Consider the following 15857-nt stretch of genomic DNA (forward strand, 5'->3'; position numbering starts at 1 on the left):
TTGAGAGATAAAGTATTTTACCAGATAAAGAGGCCAAAATCATCACTTTGGATGGGAAAATCCCCAGTAATGAGTAACTAGCATAGGAAGGTTTCAGAGTAGCAGCCGTGTTAGTCTGTATTCGCAAAAAGAAAAGGAGGACTTGTGGCACCTTAGAGACTAACCAATTTATTAGAGCATAAGCCATCTGAGGAAGTGAGCTGTAGCTCACGAAAGCTTATGCTCTAATAAATTGGTTAGTCTCTAAGGTGCCACAAGTCCTAGCATAGGAAGCTATGTGCAGAAGTGAACATCCCTTCTCTCCATCAAACCCCCACCCCCACCCCAATAGAGACAAGTTTATAGGCCTCAGAAGGGGGAAAAGGCCACAAGTCCTGACTAGTGAGAGGAATCTCACATTTCAGAGCAACAGCACAGAGGGCTAACCATTCTGAACTACTCCCTAAGTCTGCCTCCACTCCAGGTTGTAAACCTCAATACCTTAAATCTTCATAATTCAACCAAGCAGAAGACATCTAAAGCAAAATGTTATATGGACATCTAAGGCCTGAAACCTAAATAAGGATAATCAAAGCACAGAGAAATTTCCTTGTCATAAATGTAAGACTCCCTGGTGTGGAGAAAAGAGTGATAATCTATGTAAATTATATTTTTTCTAAAATGCTTTCATTTGCCATGGCAATCATTGAATCAAATGGCAAACACTGACACATAATTTTCCTCTGAAAAATTCAATATACTGTATATCTCCAGGGCATCTTCTCCTTTCTGCAGAATGATTTATATAACTTCACACCACAAAAGAAGCAACATTCCCTAAATTCTTATTAATAATTGTCCATGATTAGTTATGGATACAAACATCTGTAGAAGCACAGAATGCTCCTGGTTACATACATAGATTAAGTGAAATACTAGTATTTCCCTAATATTTTGTATCAAAAGAAATAGCTTATGGGCCTTAATTAGAAGAAATCAAGTTGGATTCTCAAGGTCACAACCAATATATATAATAATTATACCAAAAGCTACATTAAGGTTGCAAAGCCACATAGTCAAAAAAGTTAGAACATGCCAGAATTAAGGTTGTCCATGTAATTATAATAATATATTGAATAGATATTCATTAATCGATCACTGTTCATCCTGTGCACTGAATGAGGCAGGGGACCTGTGGGGAAAATAGCATGTGATCATGTAATTAAAGACAGCATAATAATGCATATGCACAAGGGGACTGAATTAAGGTTGCACAAACAACTTTAATTCTGGCATTTCCTAACTTTTGAGTGCTTGACTTTGCAACTTTAATAATGTACTTTCAATGTAGTTTGTGTATGTATCATTTCCTATGTTTTTAGGAACACAAACAGAAAAAAAAAACAACCAGAAATTCCATCATATGGCATCATACTGACAACCACATGATCAGAACCTTTAGATCCACCATACAGATCTTTGCCTCTTGAGCACACAGAGTAACCAATAGCAATAGTAGGCTGTCATCCTCTGTGTGGACCAGCACTAGGGGGGAATGAAACACACACTTTGCCAGAGGTTTTCACAGATAATTACTGAAAGTACAGGAAGGGTGAAACTCAGGAATCTTGGGTTCCTTTACAGGCTCTGAAGTGGAGTGTGCTGTAGTGGGCACAGATTCAACTGCCCATTTTACACCAAGTTGGATCCCCTTCTGCCCCATCCCTTCAACTTGTCCCTATCACAGTCCTGTCTTTTCCCCACCCTGCATCTTTGTCTCAGTCCCACTCTCCTTGACTTACCCAGTGCCTGTAATCACTCCTCAGGAGTCTCACCCAGTCTCCTTTTCCAGCCAGTCCCAGTCTCCCCTCCAGGTTCACTGTCCAAGTACCAGTCTCTCCTCCTCTCCACACCCAGTCCAAGTCTTTTTGCCCAGCCATTCCCAGTTACTCCTCCCAGCTCCTTGTCAGATATATCTATTCCCTTCCTCACCCCACTTGCTCCCAATCTTAGTCTCCCTCCCCAGACTCCTCATCCAATCTCAGTCTCCAGCCCCCATTTCCTTTGCCCAGTCTCCCCCTCCCTGGCTCCTCAGCCCTGTGTCATTGCCCAGCCAGTACAAGTTCTCCCACTGAACTCCAAGTCCTTCTCAGATCCGTTTCCCCTCCCCTCTTCCCATTCCCTACCTCTGGTCCCTAGTCCCAGTCTTTGTGCAGCCTGCTCCAGTCTCTTTCCCTACCCCAGCTCCTTGCCCAGTCACATTGTCTCCCCACCAGCCAACTGGCTCCCAGGTCCCCCGCTCATTTCCTTTATCAGTTCCCAGCCTGTTTCCTTGGCCAACTAGTCCCAGCCTCCCCTCCCAGCTCCTAGTCTCCCTGCCTAGCCAGTGCCAGTATCTATACCCAGTTCCAGTTCCAGTCTTATCAGACTCTTTGTCCCACTCTAGTAATTTCCCTCCCTCACCCCTCTGGATTTTATCCCTCTACATTCAAATCAGAGGGCTTCCTTCTACACACTACCTGGGTGCCTACAGAGTGGGTCATTGAGAGTACAAGAGAGACAGTCCCTGCTCTCAATTCTAGTGCCCAGAAGTGGCCATTACAGGGAAAGACTGGCTTTGCCCCTAGGCTGAAGGAAACGTGCTCAGTTGCTCTGCGGAGATAGTGCATGTGCAGTCTGGGCAGCACTAGGAGCTGAGAGAGGCTTGAGCATGCCACTGAGGATGAAATCTCCAGAGATTTTAGCCACTCCAAGTGTCTACTGAGCAGGTCTGAAATACAGTTTTTCAAAGGCTAAGTGCTGAAATTATGGCTCTGTGAAATGTCATTTACACAGTCTCTAGTTGTTTGAGAAAGACAAAGAATGAATTCCATGTTCGTTTCCTGAAAATATGTAAGGGAGAAGTTTTGCAGTAGAAAAATTGTTCTCATGTGTTTTGTTAACAACATTCCAAACATTTATCATAAAAATGTGATAAGCTTGTAGGCATTACAAATGCATGTTGTAACTTGAGGAGAGATGTTGAAATAAAGTAGGAAGATGACAGAAGACAAAAACAACAGAGCATGTAGGAGGTACAGCAGTGAGTTGGCTGAAATGGGGAAGAGACGAAGTCACCTGAATGACAATATACTGCTTTAGAAAAATGCTACTGCAAACTGAATCTATGCCTCTGTACTGGATTTGATTTCTAGAACAGCATTAAAATACACACAAAAGGCCAGATCCTCATAGCCAGCTTTTCTAAGCCTCTGTCAGGGCCCATTGCTCCAGACCCAGCAGTGAAATGACCAGACACAGGGATGGATTTTAAGCAGCAGGCCACAACTATAACTTAGACACAGGGAAGGGGCACTACTCACCGTTCACCCATACTCTCCTATACCAGACATTTAAGTAGCTCCAGTGCCGGTGTTTCAGAGCTCAATGACCACTGGGATCTGTCTGTGGCTCCAAACGGCCCAGCTCACTAGCTCTGAAAGTGCAGAAGGAGGCAGCAACAAATGCCACTCTAAATAAAATGGCCTCCCTACCACAGCTGCATACACATGCTAGAGCCTTTAATAGCCAGGTCAGGGTGTCCACTGTTATGGATAACCTATTGTTCTCTCCTGGACCACCTTTTAAGAGCGTCTGTACTATGAAGTACCCACATGGCGTACCAGTAGCCAGTTCTGGAATATAGTGGAGGGAGCCAAAGACATAGTGTATCCCACCACCAGGTGTATAAGTATGGGCCATTTGTGATCAAACTCTTCCTGTGCCCTAAATTCTGTGAACTCTGATAGGCCCACTGAGTCCACAGGGCAACTGAGTCCTCACTAGTCCTATAGCTATCCAGGTTCCAAAGGCATTGCCCATGCATCCCTGCTGACAGGCGGGGTGATAATCTGCTATCCTGAAATTGAGATAGAGCCCCAGCAGCACTATTATCCACTCCTGGGACAGGCAGTTCATGAACATAAAACTCTTTATAAAAAGAAAGGATGTTTAACCACCGGCAGTGTAAAACGAAGGCCCTCACCTGCCCCATGCTTCAAGCATTCTTAGCCAACGGTCTACTCACCATATGGAGCACGGATCAGTTGTCGCTCCAGATATGATGACTGCCACCACTACAGGGGAAAAAACCTCTAGCAAGGTGACATCCACAAAGTGCCCTGAGCCACCCAACTTTCTGGCCACCTCTGAGCACATCCCTTACCTTGAAAGTAAACCCCAAAAAACTCACTCCTCAAGGTGTTGGATTATACCTGCAGCTTGGCCTTGAGCAACCAGTCTGAACACCATATTGAAACCTATTAAACTCCTCCAGAAATCTTTCCCACATTTCTAAATCTTACTTCATTTCCCTGGTGATTCCTGTAAAGTGGACAGGTTTTGTTGGTTTTTTTGAGGTGGGGTGGGGTGGGGTGATGCCAGATGGGCACAGAATGCCTCACCGGGCACCACCACTCAGCACACAAAGTTTAGGTGTGCCCCGACCCACACTCCATCATCCTGAGAGGGGACAGAGCATTCCACCTGGCCCCTTCAGAGTGGTTCCCTGAGTGAGCACATGCAGGACCACCAGTAATACCCTTGGCCAGAACCTCACAAGCCGCTTCCTCCCTCCTCCGACTGGCCAATGACTCTAAGAAGGGAGGGAGGAGCTACCCAGTGTCCCTCAACGAGTATCTCCCTCCCTCACTGCTGGAGCTGTTCCTCTTCACTACCAGCCCAATCAACTTCCCCCAGCCATTGAGGTGTGTGGGCGGCACTTCTGACAATAAGGAAGCACTGAAGTGCAGCAACATCTTGGCCATATCCCTTTTATCTCCTCTACTCCCATCCTGCGCAGGGCAACAAAGATGGGGTAGGGGTATGATCGGGTTATACATGTGGTATACTACATGGGAATTATCCTATGCAGGTAAACCAACTTTTCATCTGCTTTGTACCACTCAAGCAGTACAAAGTAAGTAGAATAAGAGCCCGGATCTCTCCCAACACGTGAGCCACCTTCTCAGGTGAATCATGCTATATTTCCCCTCCCTCCATCTTAAGTTTCATAGAAATTAAATCTGCATTTCTTCAAAGGCTATCCAAATGTACCACTGCAAGTTGTTCTTGTTGCTTTTGAAATTAGGCAACAAATACACATCTTGATTTACAAATAAGAGATCTGTGGCATATATATATTTCTTCCATGTAACGGGTTGTCTTTTAATCCTGACCTGAATGTAGATCATTCTTCATGCACAGCTTCAAATAGCCTTTGAACTAGGATTTTTTGTTGTTGTTACTTTAAATGATGAAAAAATGCCCCCTTATTTTACAGCTCACATCAGATGCACCAAGATGAAGAACAGTGACAACACAGTTGTTCACCCATAACCCCAGGACATCAGGCAAACTGACAGTGTGTCGTTACAAAGAGGTGATATTAAGTTAAAACATATCGCTAAAGTAGTGCTATTGCAATATGCATCCCTTGGTTTTCAAGGCAGTGTTTAAAATAAAAAGCCTTCACTGAGACAGAAAAACTGCTGTAGTTACATCCTAACACACTGAGTTTCAAACCTTTTAATGAAAGACATAATTCTTCTGCTGTCTGCATCATACTATATTCTCATGCAAAATACTTTAATATATAATGTAAATTATCTAAGACTTTCTTAGTATGTATTACATTTCTTAATCATATTGGATGTCATGTTGCAAAACAGATTGCTCGGGCTCTGTATGCGAGGAGGGTCTGTATTTGAAAACTGAGGGGGGCTTTTTGTTTGTTGTTTAAATGGGAAGTATTTGTTTCTAAATGCATATGTCATCAATGAAGCAAAAACTATTGTGTCCAAAATGGCTTAGCATTCTAAGTTTTTTTACCCAAAACCCTCTGAAGCCTGGAGATGTGAATACAGCATCTGTATGATCCAGTTTCTCTGAATTTCAATATAAATATTATGGCCATATTTGGAGCTGAATGAGGTGGAATTTATCTGAGCTAATGTTTTCAGCCACATTTACCCTTCCATTCAACAAGCTTTTGGTGCAGTCACAAAGATGGTGGTTTTCTTTTTCTTTAAATAATGAATCCTATTTCAAGCAGGGCACTGCATTGCCAGCTTAGTAAATCACTTTGTCCAGGCTAGGAGAACAGGAATTGCACAGTATTAGAATGTAAATGGCTGAAATCTTCATTGGAAAGGTCTGAACTTTGAATTATATGCCAGATCTTATTGATGAGACCCTACAACCTGGTGCTGCAACATGCTATCTGATTGACTGACATTATGGTTGACTGGCATCTGGTGCATGCTTACATGCTGTGCAATGAAAGTGCTAAATAAATCTTTTTATACATGCTGCATTCTGAATTTCATATGTGGCTTCCTAATTTTGAAAAACTCCAAGATAACAAACAATTTAGTCTCAGCACCTGATTCTCCACTGTCTTGATCTGAGGTAGTCATTTATGCCTGAGCAAAGCAAGAGTAAGATGTTACCTAATCAGAATGGCAGAATTTACACCATGGGCATAGTTGGGGGTGGCATGTGGGGGCGTTGCCCCCCCAAACTGCAAGTCATGGGCAGGTGTGGAGTTTTCCCCCCACGTGTGACCCCACTGGCCTGACTATGGCTGCCCCCAACGCAAATATAGAAGTCAAACTATGCCTATGGTTTACAGTGGTTTTCAATCTTTCCAGACTACTGTACTTCTTTCAGGAGTCTGATTTGTCTTGCGTGCCCCCAAGTTTCACCTCACTTAAAAATAACCAGCTTACAAAATCAGACATAAAAATACAAAAGTGTCCCAGCACACTATTACTGAAAACTGGCTTACTTTCTCATTTTTACCATATAATTATGAAAAAAATCAATTGACATATAAATATTGTGCTTACATTTCAGTGTATAGCATATAGAGCAGTATAAACAAGTCACTGTCCATATGAAATTTTAGTTTGTACTGCTAACTAGTGCTTCTCATTTAGCCTGTTGTAAAACTAGGCAAATACCTAGATGAGTTGATGTACCCCCTGGAAGACCTCTGTGTACTCCCAGGAGTATGTGTATCCCTGGTTGAGAGCCACTGGTTTACACAGATGTAAATAAGTTCATAAGGTGCAAGGCAGTGGGCAGTAGGGCCCTCAGAGCTTGTGGGCATTTGGCATGGGCACAGGCACCTGGGAACAGGACATACAAATAAATACTAACAAAGCCCTGATCTTGTATTTAAAATTGCATTATCCATGATTTTTTATCTTTGAAGATAGCTCAGACATGCTGATTATATCAGCTTTAAAGACTGACTTGATTGTTGTTATATTTCTGTCTGTACGTAAGACAAATACATATAAATACAAACAATCAGCCAAATTCTTAGAAGTCATGAGCACTCACCACTCCCACTGATTTCAGCCTCTCAAGATTTGGCTCAATATTATTTCAAACTGTCAGTGTTCTTGAAATCAGTTACTTTGAATTATGGAAAAATGTGGTTATCTAAAAAAGTGTCATCACCAACAATGTTCCTTGACCAAATTCTCTTGGATAAATGGTTCTACAATAGCTCAGACAGTATTACTGTGGGCCAAATATTATTAATCTTCATAAATATAGCCTGAAAACTGAAAATTGTAAAGCAACATATACCTGTTAAGAATGAGCATTTATACAAAGCATGTAAAACCCAGTTTTGATAAATATAAAGCTTTAAAATTAATGTCTTATAATGAAATATAGACCAAAGTAATGAAAGTTAGAGACAATATCAAAGGTTGTGACACTTTTTTGAACACAGCACAAAAGGCTCCAATAGGAACAACTTGTATATCTCTTGGTCTTTTATTCAGTCTGGATCAATCACTGGCTGATGCTTGTAGCAGTTATTCATGACCTGTCTGGTGGCGTTATGACCTTTTCTATTTTATTGTTTTATTTGATGTTTGTGGTATTTTATATAATTGATTTATGCATTCTGAGATGTTTGGGAGCTTTCTAGTAATATACAACAGTGCTTGTCTGTCTATAAGTAATGACACATATTTCAGTTACTGTGCCTTCTTGGCCAGGTCACCATTGTAAATAAAACTTGTTCTCAATAGACTTTTATGTGGTTAAAGATTTTGACTTCTTGAGTGATTGATTGAAAGGAAAACGTTTGCTAACAGTCTACTGAGTGAACACACAAAAAAGTATTATTTATATCACTAATCCAGAAAAAATATTTTCAGCCTTTTAAAATAATAGGATAAAATGTAGCATAAAACCATCCAGCTTCTGTTTTGTTCTGCTGTCTATATTTCCCACATTATGAAACATGCAATGTCTTACTTTCCTTTTACATTCAGTAAATTTCATTGTGTTTCACATAGTTCATTATGGTACAGAGGAGGAAGTATCTCCAGTGTGGCAGATTTTATCAGAAAATATACTGGAACTGTCCTTTTATTTACTTTTCCTCCTCTCAAAACCCTATGTATTTTTTTAAAAATCAGAGAATGCATAGAATTGGAGTGAATAATCAAGCTGCATAAGTGGTGAAGTTCTCCTGCTAGTTAAAGGAAGTTCAAACTGCTTTTCATGATATGTGGGTTATACAAAACTATCTGAGTCAACTGATGCCTGCTGTTTAATCAAGAAACATGGACCAGGCTATACTGTAGAACTTCAGAGTTACAAACTGATCAATTAACCACACGCCACATTTGGAACCGGAAGTACACAATAAGGCAGCAGCAGAGACCAAAAAAGCAAATACAGTACAGTTGTGTGTTAAATGTAAACTACTAAAAAATAAAGGGAAAGCAGACTTTTTCTGCATACTAAAATTTCAAAGCTCTATTATGTTAATGTTCAGTTGTAAACTTTTGAAAATAATTTTTTTCAGTTACGAACATTTCAGAGTTACGAACAACCTCCATTCCTGAGGTGTTCATAACTGAGGTTCTACTGTAGTTATATAATACTGAAAATTAATTTTAGAATGTACAGATAGTGGATTTTCTGATGTTTGTATTCTGAAACTCTCTTTGGATTTCTTTTGCTCAGCTTCCAGAGAACCTAATCACGATATAGAAAACGAGCTGTTCAGCACTGTTCATACACAGTAAAGGTTCAAGGCTTTGGTAATCTTCTCCTCACTAGCACCCATTCATATCCAGATTCAGAGATTTCAGGGTCAGAAGGGACAATTGTGATAATCTAGTCTAATCTCCTGTATACCACAATCCACAGAACTTCCCCAAAATAATTCCCAGAACATCTCTTTTAGGAAAAAAGTCAATCTTAATTTAAAAGTTGTCAGTGATTGAGAACCTACCATGATCCTTGGTAAATTATTCCAATGTTTAGTTACTCTGTTAAAAATTTACACCTTATTTCCAGTCTGAATTTGTCTAGCTTCAGCTTCCAGGCATTGGATCATGTTATATTTTTCTCTGCTTGATCAAAGAGCCCATTATTAAATATGTTTGCCAGGAAGATACATGTAGACTAATCAAGTCACCTCTTAACCTTTCAGTTAAATAGATAGAGCTCCTTGAGTCTATCACTATAAGGCATGTTTCTAGACATTTAATCATTCTCTTGCTCTTCTCTGAACCCTCCCCAATTTATCAACATCCTTCTTGAATTGCGGACACCAGAGCTGGACAGTGTGCCAGCAGCAGTCACACCAGTGCCAGAAACAGAAGTAAAATAACCTCTCACTCCCACTCAAGATTCCCCTGTTTATGTATCCAAGGATTGTATTAACTCCCTTGGCCACAGCGTTGTACTGGGAGCTCATGTTCAGTTCATTATCTACTATGACCCCCAAATCTTTTTTGGAACCAGTGCTTCCCAGGAAAGAGTCCTGCATCCTGTAAGTATGGCCTACATTCTTTGTTCCTAGATGTACACATTTACATTTAGACTTATTAAAATGCATAGTTTGCTTGTACCTAGTTTACCAAGTGATTCAGATTGCTCTGGATCAGTGACCTGTCCTCTTCATTATTTACCACTCCCCTAATTTTTGGGTCATCTGCAAACTTTCAGTGATGATTCTTCCTGCCATATCATTAATAAAAGTATTAAATAGTGTAGGGGCACGGACTGATCCCTGTGGAATCCCAGTAGAAACATCTGTTTGATAAGGATTTTCCCCTTTACAATTACTCGGATTTTGAGTCCTATCAGTTAGCCAGTTTTTAATCTATTTACTGTGTACCATGTTAATTTTACATCTTTCTAGTTTTTTAAAATCAAAATGCCATGCAGTACCAAATCAAGAACCTTATAGAAGGCAAAAGAATATTACAGATTATTATGTATAAATTATCATCAATTGAATTTGTAATCTCATCATAAAAAGATACCAAGTTGGACAAGATCTATTTTCCATAAATCCATGTTGACTGGCATTAATTATATTACCCTCCTTTAATTCTATATTAATCAAGTCCTGTATCAGCTGCTCCATTATCTTGCCCAGGATCAATGTTACACTGACAAGTCTATAATTACCCAGGTCATTGTGTAGACCCTTTTTAAATACCATCACTATGTTAGCTGTCTTCCACTCTTCTGGTACTTCCCCAGTGTTCCAAGACTTTTGAAAAAAATCAACATTTGAGAGTTCAGCAAGCACCTCGCTCTTTTAAAATTTATGGATGCAAGTTATCAGGACCTGCTGATTTTAAAAACTTTTTTTTAACTTTAGTAGCTGCTATTTAACATTCTCCAGACACTAAAGAAATGGAAAGAGTTATCATATATGATCACATCTGCTGTTTCCCCCCCCCAAATATAGAACAAATATTAATTGAACACTTCTGCCTTTTCTGTATTACTGATAAGTCTAACATTTCTATCTACTAATGGACCAAAACCATTGTTAGGATTCTTTTTGTTCCTAATATACTTTAAAACTCCTTATTGTCCTTAACTCAGCTGGACATAGATTTCTCCTTGTGTCATTTTGTTCCCTTATTAAATTTTCTACAATTCCTATCTTCTGATTCATATTCATTACTATGAACTTCTCCTTTCTTATATACAATTTTTTATAGATCCCTTCACTTCCCCTCTAACCCAGGTCAGTTTTTTTACCATTCCAGCCTTCCTCAGTTGCCCATAGTGGACATGCTCAGATAAATCTTTCACATTGACAAGGCAAGCCTCTTTCTGGATTACACAACAAGGCAAGCTTCTTGCTGGATTACAATCTCAGCAATGAATTTGTCCTAAGGTTTTACTTCTTTATACTTTCCTGAGCCCTGCTAACATATATATTAAGGTTCTGGACCATGATCTGAGTTGATATTCTTCTATTCAAATAGTCAAGACATTGGGTTTACATCTCATCCCCCAAAAATCAATACTTTCAACAGCACACTGCTTTCCCCATAGCACTGATCTTGGGCACTGGCTGAGAACCGACGCACAGAGAAGAGAGCTACTTACTGTACGATCTTGGGTTTTTCTCAGAGGACTCCCATACAAGCACTGGCCAGGCATGACCCTGCCTTACTTCAGAGTCGTGACAAGATCCCAGCCCAAGGAGTTATTGTAGGCATAGGTGCTGGAACTAGGGGTGCTGCTGCACCCCATGGCTTCAAGTGGTTTCAATCATATGCCGGGTTTACAGTTTGGTTCAATGGCTCTCAGCACCCCCACTATACAAATTATTCCAACACCCCTGATTGCAGGGTCATTAATCAGTGTCTACTTCTTCCCTCCCCTCAACCCATGACTTAAATATCTTAGGTTGAAGAAGCACTAGCAGGAGGAAACAGACTTGTTTAAAATATAAAGAAAGGAGAAGAGAAGGTCAAAACTTCACTGAGTGAATCACCTCAACTACAAAACAAAATTGCTGTTAATGTCCTGTTTTAATAATACATCCCATAGCGAGAGTTCTTACCCTTAATTCAGTACAGTGGGTTGAATTTATCCCTTGTATAACCTCATTCACCTACAGAAGTGTAACATTAATGGAGTTGCAAAAGGGATACATATGAATATGGCCAGGTATGTTTGTTAATTTCCATCTAGTTACAGCTTCCAGGATAGCAATTTTCTAAAGTATAGAATTTGCAGTAATTACGTGGAAATTTTAGGAAACTGCTATTTCTACTACTCTCTTTGTCAGGGAAAGGAAGGAGACTCAAGTTCATTTTTCCTATTAAGCTAAATAGATTTAAATAGATTCTCCTTTGGTCCCCCAAAAGTGGCGGACAAAATAGTTAAGTCAAACTGATTTTCTTGCTATACTTTGTAGCCACTTCTATGGAATAGAAGGGTTACAAAATTACATTCAGAGGCTTCCTAACTACACTTTTATTTACCAAGCTACAACACAAAGTTAAATGGTGGAACAGGAAAGAATCAGATATGCAACAGAAGGAAATAGGGAGAAATAATTTTTAAAACCCCCTGGCTTTTCCACTAGCTCGTCAAGTGATCTATCAGTGAGCTAACGGGGCATCTCGAATACCTGAAGAAGCTTTATTATATTTATCACCCATCACTCTTTATATCTTCCCTCAAGCTCTGATATAAATTTTAAGTAGAGATAAGCCAAACTATTGTCAAAAAAAATTAGGTGCTCTTCAACACTGGAAAACCTCCGGATACCTCTGGGTTGAATGAGTGTTTTGATTTTTTTGTGGCGGCCAACTAGTGGCTGAACATAAAGCACAGTCACTGGGCTGGATCCTTGCATTCCTTGCACACAAACACACACTATGTTTATGTAAGATGTGAGACTCTGCTAGATACAGTTAGGTTCCAGGTTCTTTGCTCAGGATTTTGGTGTGCACAAAACATGGAAGATCAAGCCCTTAATTATCATAACCTCACATCTGGTGACTGTACTCACCCTGTTTGCATTGTATACATGACCACAACTGTGATTCAAAGAGCTCTGGCTGTCCTTAGGCAGAAGCTCTAGCAGGGACTTTCCCTCTGGCCAACCCATTAGGAACTATGCTCAGATCACTTTAGCTGGAAGCTACCTTTGTTTGTGCATATCTTGTTCTAACCTCACTGATTTGGTTTTTGTCTCTCTCTCTCAGGTGGAATTAATCAATGAAAGCATCATTCCAGGAATGGGGGGTGTTATGGTACTGGGAAGATGAATTGGCTGTGATGTCAGAATCTAGAGGAGCACCAAAGATGGATCAGATACTACACAACTTACCCAGAAAGACTGTCATGTGGCATCATTCTGAATGAAGTCCAGGAAATAATGCTTCTAGAAATTATGCTTCCTGAAGTGAAGTCACAGCATTTGACAACTCTGATTGTCAGGAACGATGATATCTAGTCCCAGAAGTACCACTTCCTTTCATTCAGAGTCCTGGCATACGTACTGGCAGAACAGCAAGTTGGAAGGCTGAAAAACCCAACCATATCTCATCTAAGGAACATACAGTTTACCATACCAGATTGGACCAATTATCCATCAAGACTGGAGTTCTGTCTTGCTAATGGACTATGTTTGATGCTCCGAAAGAAAAACAGCTGGCCAATTATGCAGGGTTCGCCATGGTGGAAAGGGTGGGAGGGTTACTTCATATCTCTATGGTAATCATCACCCTGAATTATGCAGTTTGATTGCCCCATTCTAGCAAGTAAAGCTACAAATGTTATTACTGGTCATAAAATTATGTAGCCCTTTAAAAATCCTGCTACAGTATTTAACTCTTTGCCCTCCACAGTTTAACTGCTGTATAAAGTAGTATTTAAAGTTTATTTTTAAATCAAATGTAAGTGTCTGAAAACTTGGTAGGCCACCAGTGAAATTAAAGCTATACACTATACCATTAATTTTAATGACAGCTTAACAAGTTTTCAGAAATTTGCTTCTTTATTCAAAAATATTTAACAAACTACTAAGTAAAGCTGAAATTAATTTGTCAATGGCAAGCCATACCTTTGGTTTTACTCATTTGCTTACCTCTAAAGACTATTTACTTCCAAAAAAGGCTACATTTCTCTGTCTTGTGTATGAGAGACTTTTGCAAATCCAAGACCATGCACCATGCAGGCTCTCCAAACCACTCTGCCTATGTACCTCAATGCTAACTTGCTGTACCTGTGATCTGCTTGTTACTAAGCCTGTCCAGTTCAAATAATAAGTATTATGCAAATACCACTGATAGTTTTGGGATACAAACGAGGGCCCACTGAATACAGAAATGAGGCAATCAAACTCACTTCATGTACCTGACCATTGAACTCAGGACTCTCTGTTAATGCTTTAATTTTGTCCCACTAAGCTTTTCTGAAAATTGTTTAAATAAGCTTCCTTTACAGAAAGAGAAAGCATGATAGGAGAAGGAACAACATCTTTAATTAGAAAAATTCAAATCAGCTCTTAATTTAATTCACCACACCAGCAGCCATGATTAGATCTGCATCATGATATATCTCCAATACAATCAATTTTCATAAATGCAAACTTTCCTGAATATGGTTCTGATGTATCCTGACATTTTAAAATATGTCCTATTGTCCTTTTCTGTGCAGCAGACCAAGCACAGAGTGTTCAGTCCTATATCACTGTCACAGTGGTATTAGACCAGATGGCTGCTTCCTTGCAGAATCAAGAATTAGAGATAATTTATGCTGTTCACTGTTATTAAAATGTAGAAATATAAGGAGTCTGTAGCATCCATACATGAAAAGTAGCTCAGATCCATCAGCAATACACTGGTGAAAAGGCTCTTTATACTGCTACCACACTCTTAAGAATAAAGTTTCATTCCATGGAGCTGTGGGCATCTATTAGGCCAGCTGACTGTTTCTTTTGCACATGACATGTTGTAGGGCTAAACTGATCTAAGATACAGGGTTACTTTGTTGGGAAAGGTTTCAGAGTAACAGCCGTGTTAGTCTGTATTCGCAAAAAGAAAAGGAGTACTTGTGGCACCTTAGAGACTAACCAATTTATTTGAGCATGAGCTTTCGTGAGCTACAGCTCACTTCATCGGATGCATACCATGGAAACTTCATCGGTATGCATCCGATGAAGTGAGCTGTAGCTCACGAAAGCTCATGCTCAAATAAATTGGTTGGTCTCTAAGGTGCCACAAGTACTCCTTTTCTTTTTGCGAATACAGACTAACACGGCTGTTACTCTGAAACCTGTCATTATGCAAGGCACTGCATTTAGCTGTATGGAGTGGAAATCTATCAACTGCATGAAAAAACTTGCTTCTGCAGTTTCCACAGTATGCATCCGATGAAGTGAGCTGTAGCTCACAAAAGCTCATGCTCAAATAAATTGGTTAGTCTCTAAGGTGCCACAAGTACTCCTTTTCTTTTTGTTGGGAAAACATATTAAATTATCCTACAGTGAAAAATCTGAGATCCCCTTTGTTTTTTATTTTCTTGGAAAACAATTGTATGAACATTCCTATTAATATTTGTCGGGGATGGTTGTTTGTGTTCATGAAGAGTTAAAAATTGAAGTTCTATTTATCCACAGGCTTGCTAAACAGTCCTGAAGGCACTTCTCCATAATATGATATATCCAAAGACTTAGAAAATACTTCTTAGGTTGAGAGCTACAGAATTCACTCTATGGTTGAAGTCCTGACCCCACTGAAGTCAGTCTGAATGAATTCACTCTTCAGCATGGACTGTCATCTGCCTAAATAATGTCTGTGGCATTTTTGAGGATAAAGTGACCCATAGCAACTCAACAGTGTGCTGAGACCACAAAACTCATTTCAGTTAGGAATCTCAATGTCTGTATTTCAAAGTTTAAAAGTCTTAATTGTTTTTATAATAAATATCATTAATAAGGTTGAGGGTTTGTTGCTGAAGGAAATACAGCATATTCAAGAATACAAATAAACCATCAAGAATTCTTTCATGTCATAGGATCATAGAAATTAGAG

The 15857-nt window shown here is 39.7% G+C and overlaps 1 long non-coding RNA gene across 2 annotated transcripts in view; it reads left to right on the forward strand.

Moving 5' to 3' along the window:
• LOC311528386 overlaps nt 1-13158 on the forward strand; it is an 82505-nt gene extending 69347 nt beyond the window's left edge. For both annotated transcript variants that reach the window (XR_014713594.1, XR_014713595.1), the window contains 2 exons: nt 5300-5398; nt 13026-13158. This is a non-coding gene — a long non-coding RNA (uncharacterized lncRNA). The remainder of the gene's footprint in view (nt 1-5299; nt 5399-13025) is intronic.
• Nucleotides 13159-15857: the final 2699 nt, after the last annotated feature.

Source organism: Lepidochelys olivacea, assembly GCF_965140295.1.
Source record: "Lepidochelys olivacea isolate rLepOli2 genome assembly, chromosome: 11".
NCBI classification, from domain to species: Eukaryota; Metazoa; Chordata; order Testudines; family Cheloniidae; genus Lepidochelys; species Lepidochelys olivacea.